We start from the raw sequence: 14995 nt of genomic DNA on the forward strand, positions 1-14995 counted from the left end.
TGGTGTCTTTTCCCTAATTTCTTTCTCAGCCATTAATCCTTTGATTAGGGGATTAATCCTCAGTAGAGGAAGGCTACTGATTTGTTTGAGTTAGTTTTATATCCAGGTACTTTGCTGAAGTTTTATGGAGGAATTCTTAGGGTCACTTATGTATACTATCCTATCATCAGAAATAACAATATTTTGACTTCTTCCTTTCCAATTTGTATCCATTTGACCTCCTTTAGTTGACTAATTGCTCTGGGCAAGTCTTTGAGTACTATATTGAATAGATAGGGAGAGAGTGAGCAGCCTTGTCTAATCCTTGGTTTTAGTGGGAATACTTCACATTTCTCTCCTTTTAGTTTGATGTTCACTTTTGGTTTGTCGTGTTTGTTTTTTTTTTGTTTTGTTTTTTTTTTTTTTTGGTTTTTCGAGAAAGGGTTTCTCTGTGTAGTCCTGGCAGTCCTGGAACTCACTCTGTAAACCAGGCAGGCCTTGAACTCAGAAATCTACCTGCCTCTGCTTCCCAAGTGCTGGGATTAAAGGCATGTGCTAGTTAAGAAGTTGCTTGCAGACAGTTATGGCAGCAACAGCAGCAGCAGCAGCAATGGCGGCTGGTCCAGAGGAAGGGCCATCAGCAGTGGAACCAAGGTGACAGGGTCCAGGCAGGCCTTGTGCCCACTACCACTGGACCATCGCTGGCCAGCCAAGCTGCAAGCAGCGGCGGATTTACAGCACCTTTCACCACACAGAAGCCACATCAGAACTCTGCCTCCTGCCTGTCAGTTATGAGAGACTCGCCTCCATCTTCGTTCTCAGATGCCAGAGAGATCAGACAGCCTAAGGTACACAAACATAACCCGAGGCCAACATCGCGGGGGTCTAAGCCTGACGGGCGTTGGCCTGCACCCAGGCCCTGGGCTGTTTGGGAGGCTATCTGTGTGCCAACCTGGCCAGAAAGTTGTTAGTCCAGCAGACTCTCCCAGCACTTTCAGGGAGCATGCGCAAGCTGCCATACTGGCCACCTGACAGAACCAGTTAACACTCATAGCCCTAGGGTAACTTTGCTCAGGCCTTGGCCTGCCAGGCTTTTGCCTAGACTCAGGGCATGAGCAGCTAGGCTAGCCTTGTGTGCACCAACCCGGTTGGGAGATCGGCTGCCCAGCACAGTGATCAGCACTCGGAAAAGGTGCTGTAGCATACACCATCAGCACTCACTGAAGGAGCAAACAGGCACCATCTGGTTCACAGACACAATCTGGGGCAAGGCATACTAGGGCTCCAAGGGCACCAAAGAGGAGGACAGTACATCAGCAATCTGTGACAGGGGAAACCCAGCCATCCATTGTTGCGGAAATAGCCACAGAACCCCACAGGAGGCTCAAAAACCAGCCAGAGACAAGACCAACTAATGCCAGAGAACAAGATGGCAAAGGGCAATCGCAGGAATGCTACTAACAGAAATCTAGGCAATATGGCAGCATCTGAACCAAACTCTCCAACATCAGCAAATCCTGGTTACGCCAACACACCAGCAAAACAAGATTTGGATTTAAAATCACTGGTCATGATGCTGCTAGAAGAACACAAAAAGGACATAAATGAATCTCTTAAAGAAATACAGGGGAACGTGAATAAGCTAGAAACCCGTATAATGGAAACACAAAAATCACTTAAAGAAATTCAGGAGAATAAGGCTCAAAAGATAGAAGCCAATAAAGAAGAAACACACAAACACACACACACACACACACACACACACACACACACACACAAACCTTAAAGAAATGCAGGAGAACTTGAGTCAACAGGCAGAAGTCATGAAAGAGGAAACACAAAAATCTCTTAAAGAACTAAAGAAAAGCACAAACAAGCAAGTGAAGGAACTGAGCAAAACCATCCTGGATCTAAAAACAGAAGTAGAAACAACTAAGAAATCACAAAGGGAGACAACTTTGGAGATAGAAAGCCTTGAGAAGAAATCAGGGGACATAGATGCAAATATCAACAACAGAATACAAGTGATGGAAGAAAAAAATCTCAGATGCCGAATATACCATAGAAACCATTGACTCAACAGTCAAAGAAAATGCAAAATGCAAAAAGCTTGTATCCCAGAACATCCAGGAAATCCAGGACACAATGAGAGGACCAAATCTAAGGATTATAAGTATAGATGAGAGTGAAGATTTACAACTGAAAGGGCCAGCAAATATCTTCAACAAAATTATGGAAGAAAACTTTCCCAACTTAAAGAGAAAGAGATGCCCATGAATATACAAGAAGCCTACAGAACTCCAAACAGACTGGGCCTGAGCAGAAATACCTCCCGTCACATAATAATCAAAACCCCAAATACACTAAACAAAGAAAGAATATTAAAGGCAGTAAGAGAAAAAGGTCAAGTAACATATAAAGGAAGACCTATCAGAATCACGCCAGACTTCTCACCAGAGGTCATGAAAGCTAGAAGTCCTGGGCAGATCTCATGCAGATTTTAAGAGAACACAAATGTCAGCCAAGACTACTATACCCAGCAAAACCCTCAATCACCATAGATGGAGAAACCAAGATATTCCATGACAAAACCAAATTTATACAATATCTTTCCACAAACCCAGCTCTACAAAGAATAATAGGAGGAAAACTCCAACACAAGGAGGGAAACTATAATGTGGAAAAAGCAAGATAGTTACCTTCTTTCATCAAACCTAAAAGAAGATAACCACTCAAATATAAAAATAACATCAAAAATGACAGGAAGTAATAATCACTACTCCTTAATATCTCTTAACATCAATGAACTCAATTCCCCAATAAAAAGACATAGACTAACAGACTGGATAAGGAAACAGGACCCTACATTTTGCTGAATAGAGGAGACACACCTCAGTGTCAAAGACAAAAACTACCTTAAAGTAAAAGGCTGAAAGACAATTTTACAAGCCAATGGTCTCAGGAAACAAGCCGGAGTAGCCATTCTAATATCAGATAAAATTGACTTTCAACCTAAAGTCATCAAAAGAGACACTGAGGGACACTTCTTGCTGGTCAAAGGAAAAATCCACCAAGAAGAACTTTCAATTATGAACATCTAAGCGCCAAATGCAAGGGCACCCTCATTCATAAAAGAAACTTTACTAAAGCTCAAAGCACACATTGCACCAATCACAATAATTATGGGTGACTTTAACACTCCACTCTCCTCAATGGACTAATCAGGAAAACAGAAACTAAACATGGACACAGTAAAACTAATGGAAGCTTTGGACCATTTGGATCTGACTGATATTTACAGAACATTTCACCATAAAGCAAAAGAATACACCTTTTTCTCAGCACCTCATGGTACCTTCTCCAAAATCGACCGTATAATTGCTGACAAGACAGACCTCAACAAATATAAGAACATCGAACTAATCCCATGCCTCCTATCAGAGCACTATAGAGTAAGTGTGGTTTTCAATACCAACAAAAACAACAGAAAGCCCACATACACATGGAGGCTGAACAATACTCAATGACACCTTGGCCAAAGAAGAAATAAAGAAAGAAATCAGAGACTTTTTAGAATTTAATGACTCTTCTGTAACTCTCAGTGGTGCATGGATGTCCAAGATACTTAGAACCCTGACATTCTAGCCTTATCACAAAACTAGGACCCCTGAACTAGCTCCTGCTTTTCCACCTCTCAGACTGAGTTTTACCACCCCTGGAGCACTGTCTCCAAGCCTCCCCAAATTCCAGAACCCACCCAGTGGACATGGTGTGGGATAAGTTCAATCAAATTCCCTACATATCACCTATTGAGTCGAATGTGGACCCACACCAATTTTTTAATCTGCTTTCCTTAACAAAATACAGGTGAATGTCTCCAGGAGGTCTCCACATATGGCAGTTATAGATATTGGAGCTACAGATATTAATTCACCTGCCAAGGCAGCACCATTCTCAAGGTTAAAACTCTTTTTCAGCTTTCCATCAGCAACTTATGGGATGAATGTTGGTGACAGAGTCATGGGTAAATTCTACCTTACTGGCAATGCCAAATACCACACTCTCAACAATTGACCCGACATCTAGACAAAAACTAAACAGAGAAATAATGAAACCAAGAGAAATTATGAGTAAAATTGACCTAACAGACAGTTGTAGAATATTTCACTCAAACAGAAGAATATACCTTTTTCTATGTACCTCATGTATCCTTCTCCAAAGTTGACAAGAGAGTTGGTCACAAAGCAAGCCTTAATACATACAAGAAAAGTAAAATAACACCTTGTATCTTATCAGAACACCATGGATAAAATCTTCAACAACAACAGAGACACCAGGAAGCCTATAAAAACAGAAATTGCCCAACTCTCAATATAATGATCTTTGGTTCAGGAGGGGAGGGAGGAAGGAAGAAGGGAAGGAGGGAGGAAAGAAAGAAACAAAAAGGAAACAAAGAAATTGAAGACTTTATAGAATTTAATGAAAATTAAGACAATGCATATTCAAATTTATGGAGCAAAATGAAAGCAGTCCAAAGAGGAATGTGCATAGCACTAAGTGCCTCTGAAAATAAATTAGAAATGTTCTTATACTAGCAATTTGAAAGTACACCTGAAAGCTGTAGAAAAAAAGAAGCAAGCATAACAAGGAGGAGTGAAATGCAGGAAATGCTCAACGAGGAATGAAATCATCAGTTAGAATAGTTGTACCTCAAAGCCCATTACTGTCACTCCTGGGCATAGCCAAAAGATGCTCCACCATACCACAAAGACATTTGCTCAACTATGTAATAGCACCTTTATTTATAATGGCCAGAAATTGGAAACACTCTAGATGTCTCTCAGCTGAAGAATGGAAAAAAGACAATGTGGTACATCTATACAAGGAAATACTTTCAGAAATGAAAAACCAAGATATCATAAGCAGGACATGGGTCCCATCACATCTCTATTAGTTCACGTGTAATTTGAGCTGTGATAAAGAATGTTCATAGGTTTGCTTTCAGGAGGAAAGGGAGTGCTCAGAATCTTGACATTCTCATTGAGTTTCTTCATCAAGATAAGAAAATCCTGATCTTTATAATCAAACGATTCTGGAAAATAATGGAGCAGATGACATTGCATGGAACACAGCCCAGGATGAAGGTGGGATCACAGGGTGAGCCTGAAAAATGGGAAACAATTGTAAATGTTATTAAAATATACCAAGAGGGCACTTTATCCTTGTTAATGTGTACAGTACATTAGAAATTTTAATTAGTATTTTATCTACAAAGTCCTCTAATAATGAAATATTTAATATATATGGAAACAGCAATAACTTTTACTTTTAACATGAATTAATTTCACTCAAATATGATTTTTTCATCCTCTTTCCACTTTATTTTGCAGAGAGAGCTTAAAGAAAAGTTCTTCAGAATTTAAGCAGATAACCTGAGTCTTCTCTGACAGGTATTTCCTGGATGAGAAGCATACACAATGACAAGCAAATTAAGATCTGCTCACCCTCTAAGACAAAAAAGTGTCTGCAGAGAGAAATGGTTTACAGAACAGAAGACAGAACTATAATAAACTTAGAGAAAGATGAGATAGTCTTAATGAAAACAGTTCAACTTTAATTAAACAAGTCTTTTGGTTAAGTTAATTTGTATGGGTACTGGTTCAACTTGTGGTCAGCATTTAGAGGAATGCAAATTGATCCATTCTCTTCTCCTTGTACATAGCTCAATTCCAAGTGGATCAAAACCTTCACATGAAAGGAGATATATGATAACTAATAGTAGAGAACGTGGGGAAGAGCCCCAAATACATGGCCACAGGGGAAATTTCCTGAACAAAACATCAATGGCTTATTCTCCAAGATCAAAAATTGAAATATGAGACTTCATAAAATTGCAAAACTTCTGTAAGGCAAAGGATATTGTCGTTAGGACAAAATGGCAAACAACAGATTGGAAAAATATGTTTACCAATTCTATATCTGATAGAGGGCTAATATCCAATATATAAAAAGAACTCAAAAAATTAGATTCCAAGCAATCAAATAACCCTATTAAAAATGGGGTACCAAGATAAATGTATATTAGCCCAAAATCTCGGAATACCTGAGACACAAATCACAGATCACATGAAGTTCTAGAAGAACAAAGAACAAAGTTTGGGTGATCTGGTACTCCTGAGAAGGGAGAACAAAAATACTCAAAGGAGAAAATATGTAAATAGCATGTAGAGAAGAGACCGGAGAAAAGGCCATCCAGAGACTGTACCACCTGGAAATTCATCCCATATAGAGTCAGCAAACCCTGACACTATAACAGATGCTAAGAAATGCTTGCTGAAAGGAGCTTGATATGGGTGTCTCCTGAGAGGCCCAGCCAGAGCCTTATAAATACAGAGGCAGATGCTCACAGCTGAGCATTGGACTGATCACAGGGTCCTCAATGGAGAATTTAGAGAAAAGACTAAAGGATCTGAGGGGATTTTCAACCCCAATGGAAGAGTTAGATAAAGGAGTAAAGGAGCTGAAAGGGTTTGCAACCTCATAGGAAGAACAATATCAACCAACAAGACCCCCAGAGCTCCTAAGGGCTAAGCCATCAACCAAGGAGTACACACGGATCTAGCTGTATATGTAGCAGAGGATTGCCTTTCAGGCATCAAGAGGAGGAGAAATCCTCCTCAATCTTACAAAGGCTCAATAGATGCCCCATTGTAGGGGAATCAAAGGGAGGGAGGTGGAAGGGGATGGATGGGTGGAGAAACACCATCATAGGAGCAGGGGCAGAGGGGATAGGATAGGGGATATCCCAGGAGTGGACAAACTGGGAAAGGGGATAACATTTGAAATGTAAATAAAGAATATATCCAATGAAATAATTTTTAAAAAATATTACATCAAAGACATTTATGATATTTCTGTATCCACAAAACACAAAAATCTAAATTCCTTCTGAGAAAATGTATGTATACTGAATTTTTATAAACAATATCTGGCACTCTAAAAAAGAACACACTGGGATTTGCATTTACAGATAAGTATATATTAGCCCCAAATCTCGGAATACTCAAGATGCAATTAGCAGATGACATGAAGCTCAAGAAGAAGGAAGACAAAAGTGTAGGTAGTTCAGTTATTCTTAAAAAGGGAAACAAAATATTCATGGAAGCAAATTTGGACATAAAGTGTAGAGAAGAGACTGAAAGAAAGGCCATCCAGAGACTGCCCCATCTGGGGATCCATCCCATATACAGTCACCAAATTCAGACACTATTGTGGATGATAAGAAGTCCATGCTGACAGGAAACTGATATAGCTGTCTCCTGAGTGGCTCTGCCAGAACTGGACATATACAGAAGTGGATGCTCACAGTCAATCATTGAACTGATCACAGGGTCCCAAGTGGAGGAATTAGAGAAAAGACTGAAGGAGCTGAAGGGATTTTTAACCCCACAGGAAGAACAATATCAACCAACCAGAGATCCCAGGGTCTAAACTATCAACAAGAAGTAGACATGGAGGGACCCATTGCTCCAGCTGAATATAAGGTAGAGGATGGCTTTGTTGGGCATCAATGGTAGAAGGGGCTCTTGGTCCTGTGAAAGCTCAATACCCCAGTATTGGTGAATGCCAGAGCTGGGAGGTGGGAATGGGTAGGTGGGTGGGGACACACCCTCATAGAGACAGGAGGATAGGATAGGGGTGGAAATCAGGAAAGGGAATAACATATGTAATGTAAATAAATAAAATATCCAAAAAATGAATAAAATGTTTGTATGTTTTTTAGATTAATGCTATCATGTGTAATTTCTTAAAACATACAAATCATATAAAAATCAGAATAATTTTTCAAATCATGATAAAGTTCTATTACACACAGCTAAGGAATGAAAAAATATACTTTGATTTCTAAGTACCCAGGACTATGAAAATGAATGTTTAAGACATCTTGACATCAGTGAAATTGTGGAGACCAAAGTAGTTCAACAAAATGAAAACAAGTATCATCTGGTTTGGGATCCATAAACAAAGCATGGATAATGTCACTGTGACCATTATCAATAGCAATTATTCTCATAAAAATAATAGCAATAAATAAGGTATGTTTATGCTAAGGATATAACTCTTTAGAAAATTAAAATAAAACCTGTGTTCATGATATCTGATTCAAAAGCAACTTAAAAACATTTCTGAAAGAATAGTACCAGTAGATCCTTTGTACTCTAACCTTTAACAGAATGGAAAAGTTAGAGCCTGTGTACTCCAACCTATAAAAGAATAGAAAAGTCAAACACAAAGCTTTGGTCACCATTGGTTTTCCTCAGTTCCTCCAGGAGTCATGAACATGGTCTTCAATGTTCCTTTTCCCCACGCCCAATTTCCACAGAGTCATGAATGTAAAGTGTCTCATTTCTTTCCATCTATTTCCATGGCTAAAAGCAATTCCTAAACAAATACGAACGGAAATTACAATGTGATCCCAGAAAGCGAAAGGCCATCTGCAAAAATGCAACCATAGAGAAGCCCAATCTGAGCCCCAGGGTCAGGTCTGGCATTTGTTTTCTTTATTTTTCTTCATTGTGAATGCTACCCATCTCACAAATGAACATGCACACTCACTTACCAAATCCATTATTAAAATTTTCAACTACTGGGAAGCTTCCTCTTTCAGAAAACTCCTCCCCATGATCAATTAAGGCTTCTTTCACTGCTTCATACCCATGCAACACCACAGTGGGCTTCATGCCAAAGTAGAGAGTGAACACAGGGCCATAGACTTTTGAGAACTGAAAATTGGAAAACAAAGCAATGGGTTATTGTCACTTGTCAGTGGGTACAAAGTACCCTGTGATGATCCAGGCAGTTGATATTTAGATTACAGTGAATTGTTACATCAAGATATTCATCAGGTCTCTTGATCCTATTTCAATAACCAAGGCAAGAGTTTTCCAGATTCTTTCTGGGCATGAATCACTCATGAGTAAAATACCCCTATTCTATGGGCACTCACCAAACCCTGGCACTGTTACTGATGCTTTGTTGTGCCTATAGACATGAACCTAGCACGGTTGTCCTCTGAGAGGCTGTATGATCAGCTTACTGAGAAAAATGCAGATACTTAAAGCCAAGCATTGGACTGTAGGAAGAGTAAAGAAATAATAATAATTCTGTAACTGATAAGAATAAAACATTACTATATAATGAACAAGGAAGGTTGAATAAAGAGCAGTTGTTGTGACTTTAATAAATCATAAGTTGTTAGGGATGTTATAAATCCTAGTATATAATGTCCAGACTGTTCAGAAAGGAATGTGATAAGACAGACATGTAAAACTTCAGATATTAATGGAATGATATGTGTTATTCTAATTAGAATGGCAAAACTTAAGCAAAGTCTTGATTGATAGAGATGGGATCAAAGATATTCTAAAGAGACTAATCAGATACTACTAAGCTCTCTTAGCTCAGAAAGTTGTCTTTTATGATTATGTTATACAACATTTTATAAATCATATAAAAGTTCTGTGGATTTTCTTAAAATGTTCACAGCAGGATTTATTCTGATTCCCACTCCTTTCTTTATTTAAGCCAAAATTATTCCCACTGGGTATTAAAAGCTGAGCCTTGGAGAATTTGTCCTTCATGTATGTAGACAGAGATTATAGGTAGTAGAACCAGCATTTTGAGTCCTCATCTTGCAGTTTTTTCCTCCATATATATATTCAGTCCTATCATACCCACCAATATTTACTGTGTATGGTATTTCAATAACAACCTTATTTAGTCCTACTCAAAACAAACATGAGTTTAAATAATAATTACATCATCATTTTTGACATAGAGGTCAGAAATTTTTATCTTAATAATTCAAATCTAGTTAATAATTAGATCATCATTTTCTTACATGGAGGTCAGAAATGTTCTATTTTAATAATCTTTAGGCTTTTAGTGACCTAAAGCCATCTTAGACTGTTATCTTGAGTAATGTAAGCAGAATTTGTTGCCTGGCCCATGTTGACACAAAATCCCAAAGAAACAAAGTTCCATTTACTGAACATAGGCTAGACTAAAAAGCATAAAAGTTTATATTGGACTTTATATTGGAAAGTGATAAACTGTTAAATTGGTGAAATAATAATGGCTTCAATGCCCAGGGTACTAGCTGAGGACAGAGCCTATGGAATAAAGGCATATGGTCTAACCTGTTATATTTCCTACCAGCATCATTGTGGGTGGCTGATAAAAATCTTGAGCTATACCTCAGAAATATCAGTCATAAGCAGCATGATTTTGGTATTTCCTCTTTACTGAACTGGTCTCAGAACTGGACTAAGCTATGCATTCAGGATGGGATACAACATATAGCATTGGCTTTCAAAGGACTACCTGTACCATCTTTCCCCCAACACCAGGAAGAACAATAGTGAGTAAGCTGGTAACAAGATATAACATAAAAGATTACTTTTATAGGGTACCCACAAGGAAGACTGTTCAGACATTGGTTGAAGCCAATAGAAAGTCTGTTATCCAGCTGGTAACTACATTGGTTATTCTGGATTTTCCTGCAGAGCTGAGCCTTTCTCATGATGAGCTTTTACGCACAAAAATCATGTTCTGTGTTGACATACTGGTAACTACATTGGCTGTTCTGAATTCCATTGTAGTGCTGAGCCTTTCTCATGGTGAGATTTTAAGCACAAAATCATATTCTGTGTTGACATACTTCAGTTAAAAAATGATTAACTTGAAGCAACAATGCAAAAGCAAAAATTGCAAAAACAAAAATGTGAGGTTTATACATTTAGAGACATTCTTAGAACTAGACTTTGATTAAAAGCTCTTTTGGGGGGATTTGTCTTTTGGTTTTGAGGTTTGGTTTTTTTTTAGGTTTGTTTTGTTTTGTTTTGTTTGCATTTTGGTAGATACTATTTTCTATGCTCTGAGTTCTATGTCCTAAATGGTACTTCAATAAAGAAGTCAATTGTGTTAAGTTGTGGGGATCTCTTTTGAACAGACATATTCTATTTGCACACACACAAACATACAGGTGCTTCAGGCCAGTTTCATCCACAACCCCTTTCTCAACTCCAAAGAATAACAACATGCTCCTCTTGTGCATCCATTATTACCATCATAGCTTTACAAACAATGACAACTCTTGAAGAATCAAATCCAATGCATTATGGCAAATTGATATCCCCCATGTTTTTTGATTTGGTAGACAAAAGTATGTTTTTGTTATAAAAGGTACATACTTATATTTTATATGAGCTACAGTCAAAATAAGTAAAAATTCAAAAACGTTGATTCACCATGTGCTCTCTACACTGTTATCATCGACAATCCTTAACAGATAAAAACCTGATAATGGTTCTGCCTTCAATAGCTCTCAATTCAAATCCTTCTATACATCATGAGAAATTCTCACCATGCAGGGATTCCCCAAAACCTCAGGAACAAAGAAGAGTAGACAAAATACACCAGACCCCCAAAAAGGTCAACTTCTAAAACAAAAGACAACCATCTTCCCCCATAATGTACAATTACTAATAGCTCTGACTACACTAAACATTTTTAACATATAAAATAAATCCAAACATCCTCCTTTCTACCTCCATTGACACACACCAAAATTACCCCTTCCTACCCTAGTATGAATTTGGTAGGGACCAGACCCTCTCTGGGTTACTGCCAAATATGTCTAGCACCACCCAAACCAACCAAAAAGATGAGCCACCTCTCTCTTCAAGGTCAAGGACACAGGAGAAAAAGGAGGAGGAGGAGGCAGAGGAAGCACCAAACTCAAAGGAACAAGGACAGCTCTTGGAAGGATATCCATGACCTTGTGACAGCTGCCCAGGCAATGATTCCTCCACAATATTCTCTCTGCTCTATTCTCTTGGCATTTTGTCATTCTTGATACTCACTCTGCTACTGTACAGGCTCCCCATAGCTTTCACAACACCTATCATGTCCAGTGGACACAAAAAATATATGAATGCAGGATTGCCCACTTGAACGATGCTGGATCAGGATTGAGATCACTTATACCTGGATTTTATCTCCACTCCACCCAGCCTTGAGGACAGTAAAACCAGGCCAGAAAGCTTGGTAATGTAGAGTGGATTTGAGACTGGAAGACTTGATTGACTTATACCTGAGACTTTAGCAACTCCCCATTCCCTGACAGATTTCTAACCTAGAACACATACCACATTCACCATATAAAAAAAATGTAACCTGTGGTCTTGTAGGCCCAGAACAGATTTCTCCATTCTAATGAGATACCTAGAGACCCTTAGAGTTTAGCCAATAAGATCTCCTTCCCAGATATTCCTTCCTGTAAAAAGTATTTAATCTTGGATACACCTTAAGAAGTTGTATGGTATGCATCTAATTTTTTCAATACACAGTAGGTAAACAATTTAGAACTATAGACTGTCTCTTTTACCAAGATCTACTGTGGGGAGCAATGAAGAAGGCATTCAACTATTGCACCACAGCTTAATTCTCCTCTAGAAGGCTTCTCTGAACTCCCAGCCACAACCACCACCAACCTAAGGACAATAACCTCTAAAACAAGCCAGAGCAACTCTTTCCCCCAGCCGACACTAGACACGATTGTTCAGTTTGTAAGCTCCAACTCGATTCTTGGTTCTTTGTCAACTCTCAGTGATGCATGGATGTCCAAGTGTCTGAGAACCCCTCCACCATGGCCTCATTGCAGGCCTAGGGCCACTGAACCAACTCTAGCTTTCCCTCCTCTCAGAATGAGATTTCCTACCCCTGGAGCAGTGTCTCCAAGCTTCCCTGAAGCCCAGAACCCACCCAGTGGTGGTGGTATGCAATAAGCACAATCAAACTCCCCTCATTTCACATCTTGAGTCAAATGTGGACCAACACTATCCCTTTAATCTGCTTTCCTTACCAAAACACAGGTGAATGTCTCCAGGAGGTCACCACATATGGTGGTTACAGATACTGTAGCTACATTGAATTCACCAGCCAAGGCAGCATATGGTCAATGTTAAAACTCATTTTCAGCTTTCCATCAGTAACTCATGGGGTAAATATTGGTGAACCAGTGTCATGGGTAAACTCTAGCTTAATGGCAATGCCAAATACCCCACTCTCACCACTTGACAGGTCATCCAGACAAAAACTAAGTGGATAAATAATGAAACTAACAGAAATTATGAATAAAATGGACCTAACAGACATCTATATTATATCTCACCCAAACACAAAAGAATGTGCCTTCTTCTCTGAACCTCATGGATCCTTATCCAAAGTTGACAAGATAGTTGGTCACAATGCAAGCCTTAATAGATACAGGAAAAGTAAAATAACACCTTGTATCTTATCAGATAACCATGGCTAAAATTTTCAACAAAAACAGAAATACCAGGAAGCCTACACACTCATGGAAATTGAACAACTCTCAACTCAATGATCTTTGGTTTGGGGGAAGAAAGAAGGAGAGAAATTAAGGACTTTCTAGAATTCAATGAAAATCAAGACACTACATACTCAAATTTGAACAGTGGTGTCTACACTGGCACTGGAGCGAAGGGGAGCTCTGGCCTGTTTTAGAGGTTATTGTCCTTAGTAGTCATGGCTAGGAGTACAGAGAAGCATTCTAGAGGAGAATTAAGCTGTGGCTCAACAATTGAATGCCTTCTACATTGCTCCCCACAGTGGATCTTCATGAAAGAAACAGCCCATGGTTCTAAACTATGGTATTGAATGTTCATGGCAGAAACTAGATGCATACCATAAGATATAAACTTCTCAGGGTATATCCAAGATTAAATACCTACTGCAGGAAGGAATATCTGGGAAGGGAAGCTCATTGGCTAAGCTCTGAAAGTCCTTAGGTACTTCACTAACATGGAGAAGACTCTTCTGGGCCTACATGACAACAGGTCACATTTTCTTATGTGGTGAGTATGGCAGTGTTCCAGGGTGGAAATCAGGCAGGGAATAGGGAGTTGACTAATTCTCAGGCATGTGCCGATCAAGTCTTCAGGTCTCAAATCCACTCTACCTTACCGGACTTCTTGTCATGGTTTTAATGTCCCCCAGGCTGGGTGCAGTGGAGATGAAATCTAGGTGTAAGGAGACCTCAATCCTGATCCAGCATCATTCAACTGGGCAATCCTGCAATTCTATAAATTTGTTGTGTCCAGGCAGGAGGATCAATGGAACAGGATTGACGATCCAGAAATGAACCCACACACCTATGGCCACTTGATCCTCGATAAAGAGGCTGAAAACATCCAATGGAAAAAAGATAGCCTTTTCAACAAATGGTGCTGGTTCAACTGGAGGTCAGCATGCAGAAGAATGCGAATTGATCCATCCTTGTCTCCTTGTACTAAGCTCAAATCCAAATGGATCAAGGACCTCCACATAAAGCCAGACACTCTGAAGCTAATAGAAAAGAAATTGGGGAAGACCCTTGAGGACATTGGTACAGGGAGAAAGTTTCTGAACAGAACACCAATAGCGTATGCTCTAAGAGCAAGAATTGACAAATGGGACCTCATAAAATTACAAAGTTTCTGTAAGGCAAAGGACACCATCAAGAGGACAAATCGGCAACCAACAAATTGGGAAAAGATCTTCACCAATCCTACATCAGATAGAGGGCTAATATCCAATATATATAAAGAACTCAAGAAGTTAGACTCCAGAAAACCAAACAACCCTATTAAAAAATGGGGTACAGAGTTAAACAAAGAATTCTCACCTGAAGAACTTCGGATGGCGGAGAAACATCTTAAAAAATGCTCAACTTCATTAGTCATTAGGGAAATGCAAATCAAAACAACCCTAAGATTTCATCTTACACCAGTCAGAATGGCTAAGATTAAAAATTCAGGAGACAGCAGGTGTTGGAGAGGGTGTGGAGAAAGAGGAACACTCTTCCACTGCTGGTGGGGTTGCAAATTGGTACAACCACTCTGGAAATCAGTCTGGCGGTTCCTCCGAAAACTGGGTACCTTACTTCCAGAAG

At 39.2% G+C, this 14995-nt stretch overlaps 1 pseudogene; it reads right to left on the minus strand.

Moving 5' to 3' along the window:
• Window positions 1–14995, minus strand: part of LOC127687603 (cytochrome P450 2C6-like) — a 95046-nt pseudogene that overhangs the window by 44388 nt on the left and 35663 nt on the right.

This window comes from Apodemus sylvaticus, chromosome 1 (assembly GCF_947179515.1).
Source record: "Apodemus sylvaticus chromosome 1, mApoSyl1.1, whole genome shotgun sequence".
NCBI classification, from domain to species: domain Eukaryota; kingdom Metazoa; phylum Chordata; class Mammalia; order Rodentia; family Muridae; genus Apodemus; species Apodemus sylvaticus.